At 45.2% G+C, this 24,298-nt stretch overlaps 12 non-coding genes across 12 annotated transcripts; all 12 read left to right on the top strand.

Moving 5' to 3' along the window:
- Window positions 1–4,299: 4,299 nt before the first annotated feature.
- On the top strand, window positions 4,300–4,381 carry Trnas-gcu (transfer RNA serine (anticodon GCU)). The gene has a single exon. It is a non-coding gene; the product is annotated as a tRNA-Ser (tRNA).
- Window positions 4,382–11,432: 7,051 nt separating this feature from the next.
- Window positions 11,433–11,514, top strand: Trnas-gcu (transfer RNA serine (anticodon GCU)). Its single transcript has one exon. It is a non-coding gene; the product is annotated as a tRNA-Ser (tRNA).
- An 841-nt stretch (window positions 11,515–12,355) lies between these two features.
- Window positions 12,356–12,437, top strand: Trnas-gcu (transfer RNA serine (anticodon GCU)). Its single transcript has one exon. It is a non-coding gene; the product is annotated as a tRNA-Ser (tRNA).
- A 783-nt stretch (window positions 12,438–13,220) lies between these two features.
- Window positions 13,221–13,302, top strand: Trnas-gcu (transfer RNA serine (anticodon GCU)). The gene has a single exon. It is a non-coding gene; the product is annotated as a tRNA-Ser (tRNA).
- An 840-nt stretch (window positions 13,303–14,142) lies between these two features.
- On the top strand, window positions 14,143–14,224 carry Trnas-gcu (transfer RNA serine (anticodon GCU)). Its single transcript has one exon. It is a non-coding gene; the product is annotated as a tRNA-Ser (tRNA).
- Window positions 14,225–15,007: 783 nt separating this feature from the next.
- Trnas-gcu (transfer RNA serine (anticodon GCU)) lies at window positions 15,008–15,089 on the top strand. Its single transcript has one exon. It is a non-coding gene; the product is annotated as a tRNA-Ser (tRNA).
- A 782-nt stretch (window positions 15,090–15,871) lies between these two features.
- Window positions 15,872–15,953, top strand: Trnas-gcu (transfer RNA serine (anticodon GCU)). Its single transcript has one exon. It is a non-coding gene; the product is annotated as a tRNA-Ser (tRNA).
- Window positions 15,954–16,736: 783 nt separating this feature from the next.
- Window positions 16,737–16,818, top strand: Trnas-gcu (transfer RNA serine (anticodon GCU)). The gene has a single exon. It is a non-coding gene; the product is annotated as a tRNA-Ser (tRNA).
- An 841-nt stretch (window positions 16,819–17,659) lies between these two features.
- Trnas-gcu (transfer RNA serine (anticodon GCU)) lies at window positions 17,660–17,741 on the top strand. Its single transcript has one exon. It is a non-coding gene; the product is annotated as a tRNA-Ser (tRNA).
- Window positions 17,742–18,217: 476 nt separating this feature from the next.
- On the top strand, window positions 18,218–18,299 carry Trnas-gcu (transfer RNA serine (anticodon GCU)). The gene has a single exon. It is a non-coding gene; the product is annotated as a tRNA-Ser (tRNA).
- Window positions 18,300–19,139: 840 nt separating this feature from the next.
- Window positions 19,140–19,221, top strand: Trnas-gcu (transfer RNA serine (anticodon GCU)). The gene has a single exon. It is a non-coding gene; the product is annotated as a tRNA-Ser (tRNA).
- A 783-nt stretch (window positions 19,222–20,004) lies between these two features.
- On the top strand, window positions 20,005–20,086 carry Trnas-gcu (transfer RNA serine (anticodon GCU)). The gene has a single exon. It is a non-coding gene; the product is annotated as a tRNA-Ser (tRNA).
- Window positions 20,087–24,298: the final 4,212 nt, after the last annotated feature.

The following is a 24,298-nucleotide window of genomic DNA, read 5'->3' as shown; positions in this document are numbered from 1 at the left end:
AGAAACCCACGTCCGCAAACAAAGGTCACCGAGAAAACATAAAAAGCGACGTCGCACACCCTCAGACGATTGCCTCCAGCGGACGTCTTCTCCAGTTGACGACCGGACGGCCGACGAAACGACGAGGAGAATGGATGACACGAGATCGCCCTCACCTGTCACTTTGTCTGATTTTGACAAATCCGTTTCCGCTCCCTCGGACAAACGGATGGCCAGCACAGCGCCCGCCGTTGGTACACAACCGGAAACAACTGCGGATTCACCCTTAGTCACTCAGCCCACAAGTGTTCTGCCGCAGCCAACGTTAACTTGCGGACCTTGGGCGGATGACATTGAAGACGATTCTACGGCCGCTGTGGTGGATGAGGAGAGGGGTCTCTCCTCCCACACCTCGGCCCCTCCCGAGTAGCAACAGATGACGGCGCGGACGCGGCCAGCAGATCACAGGCCCCACCTTTTACGGCGACACTGACGGCAGCCCCCACCGCCGGAGACGATCTACAAACCTATCGCTTAACGACCATCAACATTAACACCATTCGGACACGTACGAAGTTGTCGCTGCTCCAAGACATGCTCAATGCAGCAGACGTTGACATTGTCTTTCTCCAAGAAGTCTTCCTCAAAGATTTCCCGGGTATGTATGGTTATACGGCTCATGTGTCCCACGCCTCGCCAACTAACAGTGGAGTCGCCATTCTCCTCAGAGAGGGCCTCGAGGCGGACGAAGTCCGATATCTCCCCGACGCTAGAGGAATGGCCGTAACGGTGCAAGGCGTCCGGTTTATCAACGTGTACGCCCCTTCCGGAACGAATCGCCGTCGTGACCGATCGCTCTTCTTCGCAGAAGGAATAGCACCGCTTTTTCAGGGCAGGCACGATGACTTGATATTAGGGGGCGATTTCAATTGCACCCAAGCACCTAAAGATCAGCTGCCACGCCATTCACCGTGCCCCGAACTTCGGACACTCATCGGCGATCTCCAGCTAGTAGATACATGGGAACATGTCCGAGGAAATAGACCGGGATACACCCATTTCACGAGTCACTCGTCTAGTCGCATCGATAGGATTTACGTCTCCCGTTCTCTCGCGGCAACGGTGAGTGACGCGGAGGTGTGGCCAGTAGCCTTCTCTGATCACGAGGCCTATATATGTGCCGTCACCCTTCGTCGCCAACGGGTGTGGCGCAGCCGACATCCCTGGAAATTAAACCTTGCTCATCTCGCTTCTCCGGATTGTCGACGCGCCATCGAAGACACGTGGAGTTTGTGCGTCCGCCGCCTCCCAACGTATCCTACGTCGATTAGTTGGTGGTTAACCTGCGCCAAGCCGGCCCTACGGCGAACCTTTATTACGTATGGTCGTGAGACTGCTGCTTGGAGGCGGCAGACCCTTGATTTTTATTTCACCGTCCTTCGCGAATGCGCCTCCTTGCCACCCACACCGGAACGACAGCTGACAGTTCAGCGTGCGAAAGTACAGATCGTAGCCCATATGCGCCGACACCTCGAAGGGACGATCGTTCGAGCGCGGACACAAGACAGACTCGCAACGGAACGACCCACCATGTACCACGTCATCCGAGAACGTACACTGCGAAGACGGGCGCTGATACATGCCATCACCACTGAGGACGGCCTTCATCACACCACACAACGCGATATTGCTGCAGCCTTCTTCGACCATTACGAACGACTTTATTCTGCTCAATGTTCCGACCCGATGACGGTGACAGCAGTCTCACAACTGGTTTACGGCATTGTCCCACAGGATTTACAAACTGAATTATTGAACGACATTACGGAAGACGAAGTTATCGACGCCATCGGTAAAGGAGCGGCGAATAAGTCTCCTGGCCCCGACGGGCTCCCTGTGGAGTTTTATAGAACTTTTCAGTATTTACTGGCTCCCAAGTTAACAGACATCTGTCGGGAGCTTATGTCCCCCGCGGTGCCGCTCCCTGCGACCTTCGTAGAAGGAATAATTATACCGGTTCACAAGCCTAAAGGTGGGGCGCGAATACAAGATTACCGCCCGCTAACACTCGTCAACTGCGACATGAAGATATTCACCAGACTATTAGCAAACCGTCTACGACCGACCCTACCTTACGTCATCTCGCCAGATCAGACTTCCCTAGGGGGTATCAACAACATCCACACAGCACTGTGTCGATACCGTGACATAATAGCCCTAGCCAGGGCACGCCGCGTCCCGGGAGCGCTGGCATCACTAGATTTTAGCCAAGCGTTTGATCGAGTGGATCACGCATACCTAACGTCCGTTCTCCAGCACATGCAGTACCCACAGCAATTCACAGCCGTCGTGATGCGCCTACTCCGAGGAGCGACTTCCAAAGTGCTCGTTAACGGGCGTCTCTCGCAGTCCCTCCCGATTTTCCGCTCCGTCCGTCAAGGCTGCCCCTTGTCGACGTTACTATATGCTCTGGCACTGGAACCGCTCCTCTGTGGTCTCCGTCAACGCCTCACCGGTCTTACCCTACGTGACGTCACATTTCGCTGTACAGCATATGCAGACGACCTGGTTCTCGTGTTCCGCAATCGCGATGATGTCAACAGAGCACTAGAATGGATTACCACGTACGGTGTGGCTTCCGGCAGCTGTCTCAACGTCGCCAAATCGGTCGCCATGGCCATAGGAGACGGGTTGACCCCAGCGTGTGTCGAACCCCTACAGCTTCGTGGCACTATCAAATGTCTCGGAATAGAGTTTCACGACGACATACGGCGCACCGCGGCTCTTAACTACCGCCGCTTATTACAACAAATTCGGGTCCAGATCTTCAACCTTCGTCTGCGGACCCTCGACATTCTCCAAAGGACACACTTCGTTAATGTTTACCTCGCATCGCGCCTTCCACACATAGCGCGTGTTCTCCCAATACCGTTACTGATGGCTCGACGTCTATTAGCGGCATTCGGAGCCTACGTCAGTACAGGCATGCTCTTCAAAGTCAGTTATGAGTCACTGACCCTTCCCCCAGAAAGGGGAGGTCTTGGCCTAGTCCATGTCCACGACAGAGCTGTGTCCCTGTATGTCAGCTCACACATCAAGCTGTGGCGCCACCACCCGGAAAGTTTGACAGGTTTGCTGTTGGAGTCCTTAGCTCCGCCGTCCATTATGCCCCCACTGACGACGCAAGACATACCCCCACCCTTCTACTACTTCGGGAACTTTTACATTGAACACAGCTATTTCCGTATCGCAGTACCACCGACGAAACAGGCGTCGGCGCGGGATACATATCATGTCCTACGGCAAAGGCGCCCGCCAAACATCGTGGAGACGAAAAGCCCTCAGGTTAATTGGAAGGTGGTGTGGAAGACGATTCACGCGATTCCACTGGACACAGCCGTCCGATCCACATGGTACATCACAGTCAATGGTAAACAGATCACCCGATCACGCCTCCACAAGATAAACATGGCGGAATCACCTCTCTGCGTAGAGTGCGGGATACCAGACACGGACGAACACCGTCTCACATGTGGCGCGGCAGAAGACGTATGGCGCTTGGTGCGACAAATTTTGTCGTATTTTCTACGAGTGACTCCGGAACACATTACACCTCGGTTTCTACTATTTCCGGATCAACAGTATTTCCCGCGCGCCAAGACCAACGCTGTCACGTGGATCCGTGCGCATGCGGTACACTACTTATTTCACGATGGACCTAAAGATGTATTAGACTTTTGGAACTACCTACAAGAACGTCATTGCAAGATCGTACGGAACCCAAAATACAGACAGTATTTTTCTAATTACTTAGGGAGTGCCCTACGCGACCCTCCGCGCAGCTGGATCATCAACAGGTAGGAGAAGATACCCATTGAGTGAGCTGACATGACTAAGTTCGATTCTCGGTGGAACAACATGATATACGTGAAGACGTACCTGGATGAAGAAGCGTAAGGAGAGTAGCGACACACCCTTCTGCATCCTGTATGAAGCACTTTTTTTTTCGTTTTCACCATATACATTACCTCGGTGTAGGAACGTGCCGAGATATTGTTTTCTTTTTCTCAGAGCACGATGCGGTGCTAGATACATTTATTTTTGTTGTGGTATAAAGTAAAACCACATTAAGAATGTATTAAAACAGTAAATAAAAATAAATAAATAAACAATAATTCCCACAAAAGATTTCCCCTTCCCATCCCTGATTCCTTGACGGACGAGGGGGACACTGCGACCAGGCCTCGGGTTACGACCCCTGATCGCTCTGCCTTCCGCGCCCTCCCCGACCTTCTTAAAAAAATAAAATAAAAAAAAAAAAAAAAGGTGGCCGAGTGGTCAAGGCGTTGGACTGCTAATCCAATGTGCTCTGCACGCGTGGGTTCGAATCCCATCCTCGTCGAAGAATTTTACGTAAAGCACGCGTTTGCGGTCACTCCTTCTCCGTGCGAAACCCCACTCAGTAGTAACATCGACGCGTGTACGTGGCAGATAGCGTGTGTATGAAATAAGAGACAAAACTGCCTACCAGATGAAAGCGCACAACATTCCATAGCGTATGCCCTTCGAATTAAACATCAATTCGAGATCTATAAACCAATCAAATTTCGGCTCCAGCAAAGAGTATGTTGGTATTTGCGAACGACGAGTTCTTATTTATATTTAAGTGCATATCTGTCGCAGTCATTTTAACGTATCGTGCCTTTAATAATCCATCTGTAGCACAGTTTGTTGTTCAAAGTCAGGCCGCCAACTACAGAAGCCATTTGGCAGGGCCTACTGGAGAGACTTGACTTTGCAGACATCCGTCGCTAGTGGCCGCCCAAACACCAAGCTCCATCGCAAACAGCAGGACAATCTTGGGCTAGGGGGCACGTCAAAATCTTGCAAGCAATATCAGTGTAGAGTATCGAGCTGTACGTTTCGTTGCAGTAAGTCGTGCAAAAGAATGCACAGCACCTTTCTCATTTGCATTAGACGACACTGCATGTCGATACAATGCTTATTCCTGCAGTAGATAAGTGGGCCGGTGATTTTACCCGATCGCATATCGACATGGACGGATGCTGTCATTAAACGATTCGCCAGTGGGAGCTTGGTCGGCCGCACTGCAGCTTGGCATTAGACGTTAACACCGGCCCAGTACCATGTTTTGAATGTGTTTTCGAATCGACAAATGTCTTCTTTCCGCAAGCACTCGCCAAAGACACAAGTGTAGCTCCAGCAGACGAGGTGGCCCAGTCTCGCCGCGTCAGCCGTGCTGTGCGGACGTGAGCTGAGTTTCGTGCGCCGCGGTCTGCTGTGCTTCGGCGTGGTAAGTCGCAGTGCGTCTTGCATCGTTGCAGAACTTCTACGCATATTGAAATTTGAAATATGAATCCGTGATGGCCCACTGGAACAGACAAGATACTTTGAAATTATCGTTTGATCGTAATTACGCCCGACCTAAACTACACGAAATCGAAGATTGGTTGGAATACGAAGTGAAAATTGATTCAGAGGATGTGATTGGAATGCATCTTTCGATAGTGAGCAGCGTTGTATTTGTGAAATTGAGGAATGCTAACTTATGTGACAAAATAGTCGAGTCTTGCGGAGGAATTATGAAATTTAAGCATTGTGATGGAAACGTAGGCGAAGTCACCGTAACACATGCAGGGTTTGGAATACGAACTATCAGGATATTCGAACTACCATTCGAAGTACCGGCGGAACAAATAAACGCAGTGATAGCGCCGTACGGTAAAGTTCTCAGCAATGTTGCTGAACGGTGGTCCAACGCGCGCAAATTCCAAGTTCTCAATGGAGTGAGGCAATTAAAGGTCGATTTGCACAAACATGTACCGTCATACATCAGCGTCTGTGGATACCGAGGTATCGTTATATACGACGGCCAGCCGAGGGCGTGCGCGGCGTGCAACTCTCCCGGCCACGTCCGCGCGGAGTGTTTACAGCGGCGAGTGGCGCAGCTGCCGGCTGGCGAGGCGCCGCGACCGTCTGCTATGACTGCGCTGCCAGCGACTTACGCTACGGCTGCCCGCGGCCAAGTCTTGACCCCAAGCCCTGATGTGAATTCGGAGAACCATCCAACCCGAGAAGAAGCCCAGATTGCCACCACTGACACAACAGAAGCTAGACCAGCCGTTCCTAAGGAAATCGTGACAGCTGTAACGGTTTCAACACAACAGCCACCGAAAGATATTGGGAGCCACAGCAAATTATCAGATTCCTCCGCTGTTGAGAATGACAGGCAAGAACCATCCCGGAATGAGCAACCTTATAGTGAACCGATTTCTCTATTGACACCATCATCCACGAAGAGCACGGTCGACAATTTAGCTCGAAACACCACCCGCTTAGAAGATTTGAAGAATGCTGAGGAAGACAACATCAGACAGCAGCCGGTGAAACCTAAACGGCAAACACGAAAACAGAGCCCTGAAGAGATTCAAGAACTGGAGAAAAAACTCTCCCGTACCAAAAAAATTCTTAAAACAGATCGAAGCGGAAAGCAAGGCGTGGTAGACATCGGAAAACCAGACATCCCCAACCCGAATGAGGACGTACAGATGAACCTCGCCCCTCCAATTGAAGAACCAATGGACACTGTTGACCGTTGAGGAACTGATACGGGGACAGCATGGTCTGACGACACTGAATGCGCTTAGTTGGACTACCGAATGTCGCAGGCGTATAAAATCGCCACGCTCAATGTAAACAGAATAGTTTCGGACGTAAAGTTACAATCTGTGAAGGACTACTTATATGCCGCCGACATTGACATAGCGATGTTACAAGAGGTAGTTACGACCAAAATAGCGGATGTGTACGGATATGAGGCGATCTTAAACATAGGCAATGAATGTGGAACAGGAATACTGTTTAAACACGGCATACCATGTACAGCAAAAGCAATACTTGAATCTGGACGAGGCATAACTGCACAAATATATGATCTGCTTCTTGTTAATATATATGCTCCCTCTGGATCCAGCGGAAAACGAGCAAGGGGCAACCTGTTCCGGGACGAAATTGTCCCATTAATAACGGATCCTCGACTGCACATAATTTTGGGTGGAGATTTTAACTGCGTATTGCGTCCAGAAGATCAAATCCCGAACTTCAACTTTTGTGAGGAGCTGTTGCTGTTAATTAACGGGCTAGATATGATAGATGCTTGGTGCCACCTTCGCCCGCACACCCGACGATACACGTACGTATCCAGTACTTCGGCAAGCAGACTAGACAGGCTGTATGTAACGAAAGGTTTTATCCATAATGTAACTGACTGTGAAATTTGGCCTCTTAACTTCTCGGATCACTGCGCATTTCATATAACCGCGAAGCATACTAAACAAAAAACATTCCTGGGAAGGGGCGTATGGCAGCTAAACGTGTCACTTTTGGAGGACGCAGTACTAAAACAGGAGGTCCATGCTACATGGCAGCGCTGTCTTCGGATGCAATCCAGATATCCAACACGCATCATGTGGTGGCTACAGTCTGCGAAACCGCAGATAAAAAAATGCATCGCACGATATGGTCGCATGAAAGCGTACTGGCGAAAACGCACCTTGGAGTATCACTTTCTTTGCCTCCGCGAACTATATGATGACCCCATGGGATTAGTAGCAAACAGCTCTAGAATAAAACGCACCAAAGCAAGAATAACGGCGTTGGTACGACAATCACTAGAGGGGAAAAAAGTTCGATCGCGTCCTCCGATTGAACTGACGCAGGAGAATACGTCCGTATATCACGTGATACGGGAAGCCAAGAGAGGTAAACAAAAGTTAATCCACACTCTCAGTAATGAACAGGGGAACGAATACGATCAACAAGTCACAGTAAAAAACTACGTGGTGCAACATTATACAGATTTTTACTCCGCATCGGCGACTGACGCGACGGCAAGTGAGCCGCTTTTATCCAACATTCAATCCACGGTCCATCCGACTGACAACGCCGACCTTGTAGCCCACATAACTGAGGAAGAAGTATGTGCCATAATCAACGACTCGCCTACAAAGAAATCTGCTGGTTTAGATGGCCTACCCATAGAATTTTATGCTTGTTTTTGGCACATCATAGGACCGGAATTCACCAAAATATGCAATGAATTATTGGGAGACGTGCAGATGCCCTCTCAGTTTACCGAAGGAATGATTGTACTGATCCCCAAAAAACCACGTAGCGCTACGCTGAAGGATTTTCGACCACTAACACTCCTCAATTCCGACTATAAAATCTTCACCCGACTCATAAAATGTAGACTGAAGACGGTACTGCCGAAAGTACTTGGCCCTTATCAAATGAGTGCTGTCCCAGGGAGATCAATGTCGAATGCATTATGTGAATATAGAGACATAATATATTTATCGTGGCTATGCAAATGCAATGTTGGTCTCATGTTTTTAGACTTCGATAAGGCTTTTGACCGCCTCAACCACCACTTTCTACTAACTGTAATGCAACGGATGGGATTCAGTGTTCATTTTATTCAGATCATACGCAAATGTATAGTCGGCACTTCCTCTCGAATCAAAATTAATGGTCAGCTAAGTTCACCAGTCCCGATTAAGCAATCTGTGAGGCAAGGCTGCCCCCTTTCTATGGCACTATACGCAATCGCCGTAGAACCGTTACTGTTAAACCTGCATCACAGGTTACAAGGTCTACAGGTGTTGGGTACAAAAACCGTGTGTCACGCTTATGCTGATGACGTCAGTGTAGTAGTTAACACGCACTCAGAAATGGAAGTCGTTCAACAAATAATCCACGCTTACGCCACTTCTTCCGGAGCCAAACTCAATGAACAAAAATCGAAAATTTTACCTGTCGGACCCCATATGGAGACCATTCCAAGAACATGGCTACAAAGAACAGAGAAGACTAACCACTTAGGTATGATTCTAATGGCCAACCCAAGAGAGATGACAGTAGCCAACTGGGACCATAAACTACATATATTCAGGGCTACTCGCCGTGAACACAAAACTAGAACGCTCAATCGGATACAGAGAGCTCTATTGATTAACAGCTATGCGCTAAGCAAAATATATCACATCGCAGCAGTGTTACCAGTACCCAAGGATACAGCGCAAAAGCTTTTAGCTGCAGCGTATTGGTTCATATGGAGCGGAAACATCTTTAAAGTCGCTATGCCAACCATAGTGTTAACCCGTGCCGCTGGTGGTTTGGGCGCCAAAGACATCAAGAACCAATGCACTGCCGTATATATGGACCGAATCCGCAAAATACTGCAGTCACCCCATCCGACAATTACGAAAACGTTATTCAACAGGTTAGCCCCAACGAGCAAAACGGCCCCAGTCGATGTTGGTCGCATCAGCGCTCAACTCGATCACGTCCGGACTTATTACCTCGAAATGAGCTATATTGAAGACACTTCACAGCTGCTTAACACCAGAAGGACCTATTACCACCTCACGAGACACCTTAGGCAAAACCCAATTGAAGCGAAATATCCAGCGGTCAACTGGAGTAACGTCTGGAAAATCATTAACAATCCCATCCTCCACTCCAAAGTAGTGTCCACGTGGTATGACATTGTGAACGAGAAGGTCCCCACAGGTGAAAAGTTGCACAATATCAAAATGAAGCAGAGTCCTTACTGCGATCATTGCCATACTGTAGCTACCTTGGCACACATTCTCATCTGCCGCGACCAATACCACATATGGAACTGGACTAGAAAAAAACTCGCAATAATTACTATAACCACAGACTCTGCTATAACACTTAAAGATGTACTTCAACCAGACTGGCATTTCTTTCCTGCAACAAAGCACAATAGCTATGTTTGGATTATCGGCCAGTTTGCATATTTTGCAGTTACGAATACACATGCGAGTATAGACGAGTACATACAGTATATAATGGAAGAGCACCACAACCTTAAAACGAGTCGGAAATACAAAGCTTTGTTTCAAAATTTCTTACTTCACACTTTGCCATAATGAAGCGGATTTTTTTTTATTTTTTATTTTTTTTTATTTATTTATTTATTTATTTTTTTTTTTGGGTTGGTGCACAACACTACAGCGAGTTGATACTGCTTGTGCTTCATTATAATTAAGTTGGCATTTAATTATTTATTTTTATAGTACAGCAGGTGAAAGTGCCTCAGGCAACTAATTTTGCCAGAAGCCGTAACATAAAACACATCAGAAGTGCTTGATTGATTTCGTGTTCTTCTGTTTCACGGGCATTGGACAGATTGTCACGGCAAGAAGATCTATTCAGTTCCTCTATATATTATTTAAAAAAAATAATAATGAAAAAATAAATAAAAAAGTAGGTTAAGTTAGGGTGAAAGTGGCGGTGGCAACAGAATTTTTTTTTCTTTTTCTTTTTTTCCCTTTTTTTTTTAATTTTTTTAGGTTAGATAGGAGTTTGGGGGTGATATGGATGATAGGGGCCAACGCCTGAAGTGGAAGAGGTCCAGGAAAAAAAGAAAAAAAAAAAAATTTGGCGCAGAGGATAGCGCGTTGGATTTCAAAAATAAAAAAAAAAAAATCCGTATAATCACGGCAATCAATACATTTTGTTCGAAACTAAGTCGACTAAAACAAAAAAAAGAAAAAAGAAAAAAAAAAGTGTGGTTAAGGCGTTGGACTGCTAATCCAATGTGCTCTGCACGCGTGGGTTCGAATCCCATCCTCGTCGAAGAATTTTACGTAAAGCACGCGTTTGCGGTCACTCCTTCTCCGTGCGAAACGCCACTCAGTAGTAACATCGACGCGTGTACGTGGCAGATAGCGTGTGTATGAAATAAGAGACAAAACTGCCTACCAGATGAAAGCGCACAACATTCCATAGCGTATGCCCTTCGAATTAAACATCAATTCGAGATCTATAAACCAATCAACTTTCGGCTCCAGCAAAGAGTATGTTGGTATTTGCGAACGACGAGTTCTTATTTATATTTAAGTGCATATCTGTCGCAGTCATTTTAACGTATCGTGCCTTTAATAATCCATCTGTAGCACAACTGTCGCCTTCCGACAGTTTGTTGTTCAAAGTCAGGCCAACACCAAGCTCCATCGCAAACAGCAGGACAATCTTGGGCTAAGGGGCACGTCAAAATCTTGCAAGCAATATCAGTGTAGCGTATCGAGCTGTACGTTTCGTTGCAGTAAGTCGTGCAAAAGAATGCACAGCACCTTTCTCATTTGCATTAGATGACACTGCATGTCGATACAATGCTTATTCCTGCAGTAGATAAGTGGGCCGGTGATTTTACCCGATCGCATATCGACATGGACGGATGCTGTCATTAAACGATTCGCCAGTGGGAGCTTGGTCGGCCGCACTGCAGCTTGGCATTAGACGTTAACACCGGCCCAGTACCATGTTTTGAATGTGTTTTCGAATCGACAAATGTCTTCTTTCCGCAAGCACTCGCCAAAGACACAACTGTATCTCCAGAAGACGAGGTGGCCGAGTGGTTAAGGCGTTGGACTGCTAATCCAATGTGCTCTGCACGCGTGGGTTCGAATCCCATCCTCGTCGAAGAATTTTACGTAAAGCACGCGTTTGCGGTCACTCCTTCTCCGTGCGAAACGCCACTCAGTAGTAACATCGATGCGTGTACGTGGCAGATAGCGTGTGTATGAAATAAGAGACACAACTGCCTACCAGATGAAAGCGCACAACGTTCCGTAGAGTATGCCCTTCGAATTAAACATCAATTCGAGATCTATAAACCAATCAAATTTCGGCTCCAGCAAAGAGTATGTTGGTATTTGCGAACGACGAGTTCTTATTTATATTTAAGTGCATATCTGTCGCAGTCATTTTAACGTATCGTGCCTTTAATAATCCATCTGTAGCACAACTGTCGCCTTCCGACAGTTTGTTGTTCAAAGTCAGGCCGCCATCTACAGAAGCCATTTGGCAGGGCCTACTGGAGAGACTTGACTTTGCAGACATCCGTCGCTAGTGGCCGCCCAAACACCAAGCTCCATCGCAAACAGCAGGACAATCTTGGGCTAAGGGGCACGTCAAAATCTTGCAAGCAATATCAGTGTAGCGTATCGAGCTGTACGTTTCGTTGCAGTAAGTCGTGCAAACGAATGCACAGCACCTTTCTCATTTGCATTAGATGACACTGCATGTCGATACAATGCTTATTCCTGCAGTAGATAAGTGGGCCGGTGATTTTACCCGATCGCATATCGACATGGACGGATGCTGTCATTAAACGATTCGCCAGTGGGAGCTTGGTCGGCCGCACTGCAGCTTGGCATTAGACGTTAACAACGGCCCAGTACCATGTTTTGAATGTGTTTTCGAATCGACAAATGTCTTCTTTCCGCAAGCACTCGCCAAAGACACAACTGTATCTCCAGCAGACGAGGTGGCCGAGTGGTTAAGGCGTTGGACTGCTAATCCAATGTGCTCTGCACGCATGGGTTCGAATCCCATCCTCGTCGAAGAATTTTACGTAAAGCACGCGTTTGCGGTCACTCCTTCTCCGTGCGAAACGCCACTCAGTAGTAACATCGATGCGTGTACGTGGCAGATAGCGTGTGTATGAAATAAGAGACAAAACTGCCTACCAGATGAAAGCGCACAACATTCCACAGCGTATGCCCTTCGAATTAAACATCAATTCGAGATCTATAAACCAATCAAATTTCGGCTCCAGCAAAGAGTATGTTGGTATTTGCGAACGACGAGTTCTTATTTATATTTAAGTGCATATCTGTCGCAGTCATTTTAACGTATCGTGCCTTTAATAATCCATAGAAGCCGTTTGGCAGGGCCTACTGGAGAGACTTGACTTTGCAGACATCCGTCGCTAGTGGCCGCCCAAACACCAAACTCCATCGCAAACAGCAGGACAATCTTGGGCTAGGGGGGACGTCAAAACCTTGCAAGCAATATCAGTGTAGCGTATCGAGCTGTACGTTTCGTTGCAGTAAGTCGTGCAAAAGAATGCACAGCACCTTTCTCATTTGCATTAGACGACACTGCATGTCGATACAATGCTTATTCCTGCAGTAGATAAGTGGGCCGGTGATTTTACCCGATCGCATATCGACATGGACGGATGCTGTCATTAAACGTTTCGCCAGTGGGAGCTTGGTCGGCCGCACTGCAGCTTGGCAATAGACGTTAACACCGGCCCAGTACCATGTTTTGAATGTGTTTTCGAATCGACAAATGTCTTCTTTCCGCAAGCACTCGCCAAAGACACAACTGTAGCTCCAGCAGACGAGGTGGCCGAGTGGTTAAGGCGTTGGACTGCTAATCCAATGTGCTCTGCACGCGTGGGTTCGAATCCCATCCTCGTCGAAGAATGTTACGTAAAGCACGCGTTTGCGGTCACTCCTTCTCTGTGCGAAACGCCACTCAGTAGTAACATCGACGCGTGTACGTGGCAGATAGCGTGTGTATGAAATAAGAGACAAAACTGCCTACCAGATGAAAGCGCACAACATTCCATAGCGTATGCCCTTCGAATTAAACATCAATTCGAGATCTATAAACCAATCAAATTTCGGCTCCAGCAAAGAGTATGTTGGTATTTGCGAACGACGAGTTCTTATTTATATTTAAGTGCATAACTGTCGCAGTCATTTTAACGTATCGTGCCTTTAATAATCCATCTGTAGCACAACTGTCGCCTTCCGACAGTTTGTTGTTCAAAGTCAGGCCGCCATCTACAGAAGCCATTTGGCAGGGCCTACTGGAGAGACTTGACTTTGCAGACATCCGTCGCTAGTGGCCGCCCAAACACCAAGCTCCATCGCAAACAGCAGGACAATCTTGGGCTAAGGGGCACGTCAAAATCTTGCAAGCAATATCAGTGTAGCGTATCGAGCTGTACGTTTCGTTGCAGTAAGTCGTGCAAAGGATGCACAGCACCTTTCTCATTTGCATTAGATGACACTGCATGTCGATACAATGCTTATTCCTGCAGTAGATAAGTGGGCCGGTGATTTTACCCGATCGCATATCGACATGGACGGATGCTGTCATTAAACGATTCGCCAGTGGGAGCTTGGTCGGCCGCACTGCAGCTTGGCATTAGACGTTAACACCGGCCCAGTACCATGTTTTGAATGTGTTTTCGAATCGACAAATGTCTTCTTTCCGCAAGCACTCGCCAAAGACACAACTGTATCTCCAGAAGACGAGGTGGCCGAGTGGTTAAGGCGTTGGACTGCTAATCCAATGTGCTCTGCACGCGTGGGTTCGAATCCCATCCTCGTCGAAGAATTTTACGTAAAGCACGTGTTTGCGGTCACTCCTTCTCCGTGCGAAACGCCACTCAGTAGTAACATCGATGCGTGTACGTGGCAGATAGCGTGTGTATGAAATAAGAGACAAAACTGCCTACCAGATGAAAGCGCACAACGTTCCGTAGCGTATGCCCTTCGAATTAAACATCAATTCGAGATCTATAAACCAATCAAATTTCGGCTCCAGCAAAGAGTATGTTGGTATTTGCGAACGACGAGTTCTTATTTATATTTAAGTGCATATCTGTCGCAGTCATTTTAATGTATCGTGCCTTTAATAATCCATAGAAGCCATTTGGCAGGGCCTACTGGAGAGACTTGACTTTGCAGACATCAGTCGCTAGTGGCCGCCCAAACACCAAGCTCCATCGCAAACAGCAGGACAATCTTGGGCTAGGGGGGACGTCAAAACCTTGCAAGCAATATCAGTGTAGCGTATCGAGCTGTACGTTTCGTTGCAGTACGTCGTGCAAACGAATGCACAGCACCTTTCTCATTTGCATTAGATGACACTGCATGTCGATACAATGCTTATTCCTGCAGTAGATAAGTGGGCCGGTGATTTTACCCGATCGCATATCGACATGGACGGATGCTGTCATTAAACGATTCGCCAGTGGGAGCTTGGTCGGCCGCACTGCAGCTTGGCATTAGACGTTAACAACGGCCCAGTACCATGTTTTGAATGTGTTTTCGAATCGACAAATGTCTTCTTTCCGCAAGCACTCGCCAAAGACACAACTGTATCTCCAGCAGACGAGGTGGCCGAGTGGTTAAGGCGTTGGACTGCTAATCCAATGTGCTCTGCACGCATGGGTTCGAATCCCATCCTCGTCGAAGAATTTTACGTAAAGCACGCGTTTGCGGTCACTCCTTCTCCGTGCGAAACGCCACTCAGTAGTAACATCGATGCGTGTACGTGGCAGATAGCGTGTGTATGAAATAAGAGACAAAACTGCCTACCAGATGAAAGCGCACAACATTCCATAGCGTATGCCCTTCGAATTAAACATCAATTCAAGATCTATAAACCAATCAAATTTCGGCTCCAGCAAAGAGTATGTTGGTATTTGCGAACGACGAGTTCTTATTTATATTTAAGTGCATATCTGTCGCAGTCATTTTAATGTATCGTGCCTTTAATAATCCCTAGAAGCCATTTGGCAGGGCCTACTGGAGAGACTTGACTTTGCAGACATCCGTCGCTAGTGGCCGCCCAAACACCAAGCTCCATCGCAAACAGCAGGACAATCTTGGGCTAAGGGGCACGTCAAAATCTTGCAAGCAATATCAGTGTAGCGTATCGAGCTGTACGTTTCGTTGCAGTAAGTCGTGCAAAGGATGCACAGCACCTTTCTCATTTGCATTAGATGACACTGCATGTCGATACAATGCTTATTCCTGCAGTAGATAAGTGGGCCGGTGATTTTACCCGATCGCATATCGACATGGACGGATGCTGTCATTAAACGATTCGCCAGTGGGAGCTTGGTCGGCCGCACTGCAGCTTGGCATTAGACGTTAACAACGGCCCAGTACCATGTTTAGAATGTGTTTTCGAATCGACAAATGTCTTCTTTCCGCAAGCACTCGCCAAAGACACAACTGTATCTCCAGCAGACGAGGTGGCCGAGTGGTTAAGGCGTTGGACTGCTAATCCAATGTGCTCTGCACACGTGGGTTCGAATCCCATCCTCGTCGAAGAATTTTACGTAAAGCACGCGTTTGCGGTCACTCCTTCTCCGTGCGAAACGCCACTCAGTAGTAACATCGATGCGTGTACGTGGCAGATAGCGTGTGTATGAAATAAGAGACAAAACTGCCTACCAGATGAAAGCGCACAACATTCCATAGCGTATGCCCTTCGAATTAAACATCAATTCGAGATCTATAAACCAATCAAATTTCGGCTCCAGCAAAGAGTATGTTGGTATTTGCGAACGACGAGTTCTTATTTATATTTAAGTGCATATCTGTCGCAGTCATTTTAACGTATCGTGCCTTTAATAATCCATAGAAGCCATTTGGCAGGGCCTACTGGAGAGACTTGACTTTGCAGACATCCGTCGCTAGTGGCCGCCCAAACACCAAGCTCCATCGCAAACAGCAGGACAATCTTGGGCTAGGGGGGACGTCAAAACCTTGCAAGCAATATCAGTGTAGCGTATCGAGCTGTACGTTTCGTTGCAGTAAGTCGTGCAAAAGAATGCACAGCACCTTTCTCATTTGCATTAGACGACACTGCATGTCGATACAATGCTTATTCCTGCAGTAGATAAGTGGGCCGGTGATTTTACCCGATCGCATATCGACATGGACGGATGCTGTCATTAAACGTTTCGCCAGTGGGAGCTTGGTCGGCCGCACTGCAGCTTGGCATTAGACGTTAACACCGGCCCAGTACCATGTTTTGAATGTGTTTTCGAATCGACAAATGTCTTCTTTCCGCAAGCACTCGCCAAAGACACAACTGTAGCTCCAGCAGACGAGGTGGCCGAGTGGTTAAGGCATTGCACTGCTAATCCAATGTGCTCTGCACGCGTGGGTTCGAATCCCATCCTCGTCGAAGAATTTTACGTAAAGCACGCGTTTGCGGTCACTCCTTCTCCGTGCGAAACGCCACTCAGTAGTAACATCGACGCGTGTACGTGGCAGATAGCGTGTGTATGAAATAAGAGACAAAACTGCCTACCAGATGAAAGCGCACAACATTCCATAGCGTATGCCCTTCGAATTAAACATCAATTCGAGATCTATAAACCAATCAAATTTCGGCTCCAGCAAAGAGTATGTTGGTATTTGCGAACGACGAGTTCTTATTTATATTTAAGTGCATATCTGTCGCAGTCATTTTAACGTATCGTGCCTTTAATAATCCATCTGTAGCACAACTGTCGCCTTCCGACAGTTTGTTGTTCAAAGTCAGGCCGCCATCTACAGAAGCCATTTGGCAGGGCCTACTGGAGAGACTTGAGTTTGCAGACATCCGTCGCTAGTGGCCGCCCAAACACCAAGCTCCATCGCAAACAGCAGGACAATCTTGGGCTAAGGGGCACGTCAAAATCTTGCAAGCAATATCAGTGTAGCGTATCGAGCTGTACGTTTCGTTGCAGTAAGTCGTGCAAACGAATGCACAGCACCTTTCTCATTTGCATTAGATGACACTGCATGTCGATACAATGCTTATTCCTGCAGTAGATAAGTGGGCCGGTGATTTTACCCGATCGCATATCGACATGGACGGATGCTGTCATTAAACGATTCGCCAGTGGGAGCTTGGTCGGCCGCACTGCAGCTTGGCAATAGACGTTAACACCGGCCCAGTACCATGTTTTGAATGTGTTTTCGAATCGACAAATGTCTTCTTTCCGCAAGCACTTGCCAAAGACACAACTGTATCTCCAGCAGACGAGGTGGCCGAGTGGTTAAGGCGTTGGACTGCTAATCCAATGTGCTCTGCACGCGTGGGTTCGAATCCCATCCTCGTCGAAGAATTTTACGTAAAGCACGCGTTTGCGGTCACTCCTTCTCCGTGCGAAACGCCACTCAGTAGTAACATCGATGTGTGTACGTGGCAGATAGCGTGTGTATGAAATAAGAGACAAAACTGCCTACCAGATGAAAGCGCACAACATTCCATAGCGTGTGCCCTTCGAATTAAACATCAATTCGAGTTCTATAAACCAATCAAATTTCGGCTCCAGCAAAGAGTATGTTGGTATTTGCGAACGACGAGTTCTTATTTATATTTAAGTGCATAACTGTCGCAGTCATTTTAACGTATCGTGCCTTTAATAATCCATCTGTAGCATTAAACGATTCGCCAGTGGGAGCTTGGTCGGCCGCACTGCAGCTTGGCATTAGACGTTAACACCGGCCCAGTACCATGTTTTGAATGTGTTTTCGAATCGACAAATGTCTTCTTTCCGCAAGCACTCGCCAAAGACACAACTGTATCTCCAGCAGACGAGGTGGCCGAGTGGCTAAGGCGTTGGACTGCTAATCCAATGTGCTCTGCACGCGTGGGTTCGAATCCCATCCTCGTCGAAGAATTTTACGTAAAGCACGCGTTTGCGGTCACTCCTTCTCCGTGCGAAACGCCACTCAGTAGTAACATCGATGCGTGTACGTGGCAGATAGCGTGTGTATGAAATAAGAGACAAAACTGCCTACCAGATGAAAGCGCACAACATTCCATAGCGTATGCCCTTCGAATTAAACATCAATTTGAGATCTATAAACCAATCAAATTTCGGCTCCAGCAAAGAGTATGTTGGTATTTGCGAACGACGAGTTCTTATTTATATTTAAGTGCATATCTGTCGCAGTCATTTTAACGTATCGTGCCTTTAATAATCCATCTGTAGCACAACTGTCGCCTTCCGACAGTTTGTTGTTCAAAGTCAGGCCGCCATCTACAGAAGCCATTTGGCAGGGCCTACTGGAGAGACTTGACTTTGCAGACATCCGTCGCTAGTGGCCGCCCAAACACCAAGCTCCATCGCAAACAGCAGGACAATCTTGGGCTAAGGGGCACGTCAAAATCTTGCAAGCAATATCAGTGTAGCGTATCGAGCTGTACGTTTCGTTGCAGTAAGTCGTGCAAAGGATGCACAGCACCTTTCTCATTTGCATTAGATGACACTGCATGTCGATACAATGCTTATTCCTGCAGTAGATAAGTGGGCCGGTGATTTTACCCGATCGCATATCGACATGGACGGATGCTGTCATTAAACGATTCGCCAGTGGGAGCTTGGTCGGCCGCACTGCAGCTTGGCATTAGACGTTAACAACGGCCCAGTACCATGTTTAGAATGTGTTTTCGAATCGACAAATGTCTTCTTTCCGCAAGCACTCGCCAAAGACACAACTGTATATCCAGCAGACGAGGTGGCCGAGTGGTTAAGGCGTTGGACTGCTAATCCAATGTGCTCTGCACGCATGGGTTCGAATCCCATCCTCGTCGAAGAATTTTACGTAAAGCACGCGTTTGCGGTCACTCCTTCTCCGTGCGAAACGCCACTCAGTAGTAACATCGATGCGTGTACGTGGCAGATAGCGTGTGTATGAAATAAGAGACAAAACTGCCTACCAGATGAAAGCGCACAACATTCCATAGCGTATGCCCTTCGAATTAAACATCAATTCGAGATCTATAAACCAATCACATTTCGGCTCCAGCAAAGAGTATGTTGGTATTTGCGAACGACGAGTTCTTATTTATATTTAAGTGCATATCTGTCGCAGTCATTTTAACGTATCGTGCCTTTAATAATCCATAGAAGCCATTTGGCAGGGCCTACTGGAGAGACTTGACTTTGCAGACATCCGTCGCTAGTGGCCGCCCAAACACCAAGCTCCATCGCAAACAGCAGGACAATCTTGGGCTAAGGGGCACGTCAAAATCTTGCAAGCAATATCAGTGTAGCGTATCGAGCTGTACGTTTCGTTGCAGTAAGTCGTGCAAACGAATGCACAGCACCTTTCTCATTTGCATTAGATGACACTGCATGTCGATACAATGCTTATTCCTGCAGTAGATAAGTGGGCCGGTGATTTTACCCGATCGCATATCGACATGGACGGATGCTGTCATTAAACGATTCGCCAGTGGGAGCTTGGTCGGCCGCACTGCAGCTTGGCATTAGACGTTAACACCGGCCCAGTACCATGTTTTGAATGTGTTTTCGAATCGACAAATGTCTTCTTTCCGCAAGCACTCGCCAAAGACACAACTGTATCTCCAGCAGACGAGGTGGCCGAGTGGTTAAGGCGTTGGACTGCTAATCCAATGTGCTCTGCACGCGTGGGTTCGAATCCCATCCTCGTCGAAGAATTTTACGTAAAGCACGCGTTTGCGGTCACTCCTTCTCCGTGCGAAACGCCACTCAGTAGTAACATCGATGTGTGTACGTGGCAGATAGCGTGTGTATGAAATAAGAGACATAACTTGTAACCTCCCCGCAAAATTTTAAAAGAAAAAGAAATGACACTTAATAGAAATGGGAGCCGAGTGTAACCTCCCCACAATAATTTTGAAAAAGTATGGACAATATTATTTAAGAAATGTTAATGGACATTGCGCTAAGCGTAACCTGCCCACAATGAAATGTACTGACAATGGCAACAAAATTGTAAAATTCGCAATCTGACTCAAATATAAGTTTTTCACAAAATTTAAAGTCCGTTCAGTGACAAGAAAATACAATTAAACCGAAATATCGGTCTTTGGCCCTGTGTAAAACAATCAGAATTAAAGTCTTACCTCAGAATAAATGGATGTCACATATCTGCTCTTGTTGTTGCGCACCGCTTGGAGGAACTGCATTGCAAATAATAATATTCTCTTTTTTTTGTGATTTTAGTGGAATTTTTCTTCAAAAGAAGTGGAATGAAATGGGAAGTGCAACGAAATCTTTAGTTCAATAAAAAATTAATTTTTTGAGAAAATGCTTTTGAAATAAAAATTATTATTGGGGGACTTGTTAGAGATTGATTACAATAAATAAGTTTTACATTGTCTAATGATTATATTAATTAACAGTATACCTTATTCACCATCTTGACCAGGGTTGCCGACCGCCTACATCACACAACCGCACTGGGCTGCTACTACTGACCGACCGCTCTGCATGACGACTATTAGCGTACCGCACGCGACGACTACTGACAGAGTACTGCTCTGCATACCGACAACTACACAGAGCTACAGACTCGCAACGACTGCTACTGACAGACTCGCAACGACTACTACTGACACACTCAAAACGACTACTACTAACAGACTGAGAACCGCTCGCAACACTCGCGCGGTCAAGCGCAAACTCTCTGGTCACAGATGCTACAATGCCTCGCCATCGCTGCTATGTTACATACGTGTTTCATAACCCTCCACTGGGGGGGCAAAAATTTGGCAGCGATGGTGAGTCATTTGGACTTGCCAAGCGCGGGAAAATTTTTCTTTAATTAACAAAGTTCTACAACTTACAGAATATTTAAATGTTGTGCACACGCACTAAGTACAAAATATATCAGACAAAGACAAAATGTGAGTACAAAACATAGTAGCAAATCAGAAAAATGTATATACAAATTATTTGACAGATAATAAAGTGCACAGGCACTGAAAAAATTCTTTAGCATATGCAGAACAAATAAAGAGACAATCAAGAATAATTAGATGTAGTACATAAAGTAAATGTTGTGCACACGCACTAAGTACCAAATATATCAGACAAAGACAAATGTGAGTACAAAACATAGTAGCAAATCAGAAAAGTATATACAAATTATTTGACAGATAATAAAGTGCACAGGCACTGAAAATTCTTTAGCATATTCAGAACAAATGAACAGACTGGCAAAAAATATTATGTTGACAAGTGACATAAGTGTGCTCGCATTGGAGTTCAACAAATCGAAAAAATGTATAACCTATGAACATAAATGATGTTACCAAAAAAAATGATTTTCTTTATGTGACAAGAATCAGGATAGGAAAGGGAAGGATTGCATCATGGTTGTAGCACTTTAGATTGCACACAGCTGCTCTGAAAGTCCATATCTTTCCACAGAAGTACAACACCAAGTGACACAACTTGAAGTTCTTTTCCCATCAGAATTTATCAGTGTAGCCAAGACACTGAACTGTCGTAGTAATGTTCCATGTTTTCATTTTGGCAGTACATTAGGTACACCAAACAGTGGGACCATAATAACGTCTTCATTGCTCACGGTGGTGGACAGCATGTCGTGTCAACACCACACTCTTACAAGGCACACCAACGTAGAATTAGTGCAAAACCAAAAATAGTGCTCCATGATCACTAGGATAAACAGGACAAGTGGACATTGCAGTAATTCAGGGTAGTCAGCTTATGAGGTGAAGGACATCAAGTCACATAATATTGACAATTACAGACTTAATTAGTAGTTTGTGGCATTCATAGCCCAGTTATTGAACATTTCTGTACCAAGTATGTAGTATTACAGAAAAATGTTCAGTAATTGTTGTACATAGAATCAGTAGCCTTCTTTTCCTGGTTACAAAGCATTATGAAATAATCGCATTCTTTTCAGTTACAGAGTATAATTAAGAATCATTAACCTTCTCCTAATTACAGTTAATTAATCATTTGTCATTCCAATAATAATCATTAGCCTTTTCCTAATTACAGTTAATTAATCATTTGTCGTTAATTAATCATTTGTCTAATTACAGTTAATTAATCCTTTGTCGTTAATTAATCATTTGTCTAATTACAGTTAATTAATCCTTTGTCGTTAATTAATCATTTGTCTAATTACAGTTAATTAATTAATCATTTGTCGATAATTAATCAATTGTCTAATTACAGTTAATTAATTAATCATTTGTCATTTCAATATAGTAAGAAATATTAGCCTTAATTAATTACAAAGCATTATTAAACAGTACCATAGTTAATTAATTATGTGTCATTCCAATCTATTAAGAATCACTAGCTGGCATCATGGGTGATCGTATTACAATAAACAGTGGTGGTCCTTCGCCAGTTACAAAGTATATTTAGTAGGACAGAATAATGTTCATCAGAAGTCTTAGTTGAAAAGGAGAGTCAATTATTGGCCTAGCATTAACAGAATACATTGAGTGATACAAATTATTGGCACTCATTGGCCATTAACCAAAACATGAAAACTCAACATGGGAAAAAAAAGGGCTAATTAATGGCATAATTAATAACAATTCTTCAAGTGACATTAATTATTGGCACTCAGTGGCCAGCAAGTATTGAATAGAATCATCATTCAGTATTATTCAGATTATTACGAAGTCATTATTAAAAATCAGTTAATTACAGTCAAATCATTAATAATCACAGGCATCATAAGTAGTATCATTACAATAAACAGTGGCAGTTATTAGCTAGTGACAAAGCATTATTTTGAATATAGTCTCATTAAGAGGTCATTACTCAAGTGACATGCTATTCATAGTTGATCAGTATTATTCAGAATTATCATAAACTAGTGACATTATGTGCGACTGGTAATACATTTTTTTTGGTAGCAATGCATTGCGTTGGGATCGATAATTAATTGCTGAGGCATAACACTATTTGCTTTTGACCTATTGCAGCAAATGAGGATAGGTAACGTCATTCGTCATGAGTCAGCTGTAGCAAGATTATGTAACAAGGCAGTACATGTGATCACATTTATAAACGATAGACACAAATGGGTAAAAATATAAAAATGCAAGTACTAGAACAGGTATAATAAGTAAGAGGTTTAGTAAGTATCATGAAAAAAACTTCTCCTGGAAAAATTACAAAAACGGATTATTGACCTGAAAGAAGAAACGCACACTATGCTGAAAAGTAGTGAACTTCGAATTAACAGGTAGTGAAATGTGTATAAAATGTGCTCCATAGCTGTCCTTTCCAAAACTTTCCGTCATCCTACTATGCAATGTAACACCTGCTGTCAAAGCAAACTGCAACAAATACTTAAATAACTACGTAGCATAAATACATAACTTCAACATTATCCTCATCTGTAAAGAAAAAAACTTCATTATCCATATTATCATAACTTCACTATTATCATCATCTGTAAAGAAAAACTTCATTATTCATAACATCATATCCTTCATCATTATTCATCAGTATTCATTATCATCTGCAAAAAATCACTTCATTACTCATTACATAACTATTCCTTATCTCTAGCATATTTCATCACTAAAACTAAGATGTGTAGTTCTCTCTGACAGCCTGCATCAATCACCTTTGTATTCTGAAAGAAAAAAATTAGTTAAGACTGCTATTCTGTGATGAGTATAGTATATTCTTGTTAATGTTTGTTAATCCTGATCCATTTACTCTTCCTCATAAAGTTATTGCATCTCCTTTCGTTTAGTCCGTAGGTGAAATTCCCATTTATGTTAAATTTATTTCTTAGAATCATCATTCCTTTCTGAAATTGATGAACAAAGATTAATGTCCTGCATTTAAATCATATACCCACTAAATAATGACTGGTTTATGGTAACATACTTA

The sequence above is a fragment of the Schistocerca serialis genome, chromosome 2 (assembly GCF_023864345.2).
Source record: "Schistocerca serialis cubense isolate TAMUIC-IGC-003099 chromosome 2, iqSchSeri2.2, whole genome shotgun sequence".
Taxonomy (NCBI): Eukaryota; Metazoa; Arthropoda; class Insecta; order Orthoptera; family Acrididae; genus Schistocerca; species Schistocerca serialis.
The sequence above is the reverse complement of the archived record's forward strand: the minus strand, read 5'-3'. Positions and strand labels throughout refer to the sequence as shown.